The sequence below is a fragment of the Oncorhynchus mykiss genome, chromosome 28 (genome assembly GCF_013265735.2).
Source record: "Oncorhynchus mykiss isolate Arlee chromosome 28, USDA_OmykA_1.1, whole genome shotgun sequence".
In the NCBI taxonomy this organism is placed as follows: Eukaryota; Metazoa; Chordata; class Actinopteri; order Salmoniformes; family Salmonidae; genus Oncorhynchus; species Oncorhynchus mykiss.
Window position 1 is genome coordinate 11,378,731 of NC_048592.1, and position 3,985 is coordinate 11,382,715.

Sequence of the window (3,985 nt, forward strand, 5' to 3'; positions counted from 1 at the left end):
GAACAGCTGTGGAACGTGATAATGTCCGCTTGGCTTTAGGCACCATGGAGACTGGCTAATAATACCATCACACACATACTTTGTGCATATGAGATACAAACTCATGAACAGGAACAAATTCCTTGATTACAGGAAGGATGTTTTTTCTTTCATAAATAACCTTCGTTATAAGTTTGAGCTATAGCACTATATCCAAACTCAATATTTTATTTAATTGTCACCACTTGAATGAACTGAAGTGAAGCTTTTCTGTAAAGTTTTGTTTTAAAACCAGCTTTTAGGTCTCCTGGAATGTAGTTTGTATAGAAATATATACACTGCAGATGGAGACTACAGAGAGAGGGATGTGGGCCTCTTTTTGCTGGTTGGGACGAGCCTCCACTGAGCCCTGTAATGAAGTGACTATGTGTGCCAGATGACTGCTCACAAGTATTAGGTCAGAGTATTAGGCATGTGTGTGTATGTATGTCAGTGTGCAAGTATCCGAGTGTCGTGTGTGTGTGTGTGTGTGTGCGTGTGTGTGTGCGTGTGTGTGTGTGTGTGTGTGTGTGTGTGTGTGTGTGTGTGTGTGTGTGTGTGTGTGTGTGTGTGTGTGTGTGTGTGTGTGTGTGTGTGTGTGTGTGTGTGTGTGTGTGTGTGTGTGTGTGTGTGTGTGTGTGTCAGTGTGCAAGTATCCGAGTGTGTGTGTTTTTCATAAGTGCTTCAGGTTAAAGACCGGGAACGTAAGGCTGCTTCAACAGACGTTTATATTAAAAACAGGAAATCTGTGGAATTATACTTTCATAGACTAGCGTTGTGATACATTTTCTAGTGATTCACATAAACTGTGCCAACTTCAGAAAAAATAACCCCTTCCCTGTGTCACTATAGTATGCTCTGTCCTACCATGTCATTGCAACCAAACAGCAATATCTGTTTTATTTTTGTAATGTAAAGAACATTTTTGTATCAGAGAATTATGTACAATATCATTTACCTACGTTTTCATGCAATATCCACTATGAATGTTGACGTGTCGATACATGTGCTATTGTGTAAGTGCTGCTTAAATAAGCAGGGATTGACAAAAGTTATTCAGTGAAATGACAATTTGTGTTGTGAGTATTCAAACTTCTGTGAAATAGCTTTCAAGAAGACAGCTTTATATTAAAATACCTTTTCATATTTTTGTATTGTCTTTTTTTTGTATATTGTACAATGAAAATATAAACCATATGGTGTAAATGTATTATAGATGATGTGCTTTGTAATAATAAAAACTAATTATTTTAAAAGTTTTTGTGCTTTTTTGTTTCCTTCCTCACTTTGACTGGGACAAAGCCATAAAATATATAGATTTTTTTTACAGGCAGTTGATAATGAAGCTGAGCAGCTCTCTCTCTGACTTTGCGTGCGAAGGTGAGATCTGGGCGTAGGTTCTAGACTCTATGGTGGAGTTCCGTTCTGTGCTTTACTTCCTGAAGGGGAAATAGTGTGCATTCCAGGTTTTTACCCATATCCCGAGTGGTATACTGGAATAATATAGAACATACCTGGTGAGTATGCCCCAGTGGCAAATTAGTACATTCCTATATGAGAATGTGACTCTTGGAAGACTAGCCCTTTGCTGGGCTGATAGAGCTCCATGTCACAATTACAATTCATATTAAGTGAAAATATGCCTCATCTGTAGATTGTTCCATATGCTAGTATTCAATCTTTCAAGAATCCATACTAAATGCGCAACAGTTTCAGGTGTTTCTGGTCATAGGTTCGGGAGTGGCTGAAAAATCACAACTTTCGCCGGGTTTTGGACTTAATGTCTTGGTACTGGGTAAAGTTCATGATGCTTGACCTAAACAAGGGACCCAGGACCAGAGGAAGAATACTATCCTCATAATATCAAAGAACCACCACCATATTTTACAGTAGACATGGGGTTCTTTTGTGATTATGCATGCTAATTTCGATGCCAAACCCATCACTGCTGTGTGTGGCCATAGAGCTCTATTTTCATGTCATCTGACCAATGCACAGGTTCCAATCCAAGTGCCAATGCCGTTTAGCAAACTCCAGGCGTTAACATTTGTTGATGACGTCAAAATAGAGCAGTCATTTTTGCTCATCTTCATTAAGGTTGACAATTTCGGACCCCACATTTAACATGGTGAATGGATGAATAATGTACAGTGCGTTCCAAAAGTATTGCGACAGTGAGTGCAATTATACAATGACTATGAGGTCAAAGTGCAGACTGTCAGATTTTATTTGAGTGTATTTCCATCCATACCGGGTGAACCGTTTAGAAATTACAGCACTTTGTGTACATAGTCCCCCCATTTTAGGGGACCAAAGGTATTGGGACAAATTCACTTATATTTGTATTAAAGTAGTAAAAAGTTAAGAATTGGTCGCATATTCACAGCATTCAATGACTACATCAAGCATGTGACTCTATATATTTGTTGGATGCATACATATCCTGTTTGTTTTGGTTTTGTTTCAGATTATTTTGTGCCCAATAGAAGTTAATGCTAAATCATGTATTGTGTCATTTTGGAGTCACTTATAATGTAAATAAGACTATAATATGTTTATAAGCACCTCTACATTAATGTGGATGCTAACATGATAATCCTGATTGAATCGTGAATAGTGAACAGTAATTTTTTTAGGGTGCCTTTCTTCTGTATACCACCCCTACCTTGTCACAACACAACTGACTGGCTCAAACACATTAACAAGGACAGAAATAACACAAATGAACTGTTAACAAAGCACACCTGTTAATTGAAATGTATTTCAGGTGACAACCTCATGAAGCTGGTTGTGAGAATGCCAAGGGTGTGCAAAACCGTTTAACACTCTTTTCGTTACTACATGATTCCATATGTGTTATTTCATAGTTTTGATGTCTTCACTATTAATCTACAATGTAGAAAATAGTACAAATAAAGAAAAACCCTTGAATGAGTAGGTGTCTAAACTTTTGACTGGTACTGTATATACACTACTGTGCAAAAGTTTTAGACAGGTGTGAAAAAATGCTGTAAAGTAAGAATGCTTTCAAAAATAGACATGTTAATAGTTTATATTTATCTATTTACAAAATGCAAAGTGAGTGAACAGAAGAAAAATCTACATCAAATCAATATTTGGTGTGATAACTGCCTTCAAAACAGCATCAATTATTTTAGGTACACTTGCACACATTTTTTGAAGGGACTCGGCAGATAGGTTGGCCCAAACATCTTGGAGAACTAACCACAGTTCCTCTGTGGATTTAGGCAGCCTCAGGTGCTTCTCTTCTCTTCATGTAATCCCAGACAGACTCAATGATGTTGTGATCAGGGCCCTGTGGGGGCCGAACAATCCCTTCCAGGACTCCTTGTTCTTCTTTACGCTGAAGATAGTTCTTAATATCTTTCGCTGTATGTTTGAGGTCGTTGTCATTCTGCAGAATACATTTGGGGCCAATCAGATGCCTCCCTGATGGTAATGCATGATGGATAAGTATCTGCCTGTATTTCTCAGCATTGAGGAGACCATTAATTCTGACCAAATCCCCAACTCCATTTGCAGAAATGTAGCCCCAAACTTGCAAGGAACCTCCACTATGCTTCACTGTTGCCTGCAGACACTCATTCGTGTACCACTCTCCAGCGAACAAACTGCCTTCTGCTACAGCCAAATATTGGACTCATCAGTCCAGAGCACGTGCTGCCATTTTTCTGCACCCCAGTTCCTGTGTTTTCGTGCATAGTTGAGTCACTTGGCCTTGTTTCCACGTCGGAGGTATGGCTTTTTGGCCGCAAGTCTTCCATGAAGGACACTTCTGACCAGACTTCTCCGGACAGTAGATGGGTGTACCAGGGTCCCACTGTTTTCTGCCAATTCTGAGCTGATGGCACTGCTGGACATCTTCTGATTGCAAAGGGAAGTGAGCTTGATGTGTCTTTCATCTGCTGCTGTAAGATTCCTTGGCAGACCACTGCCTCTACGGTCC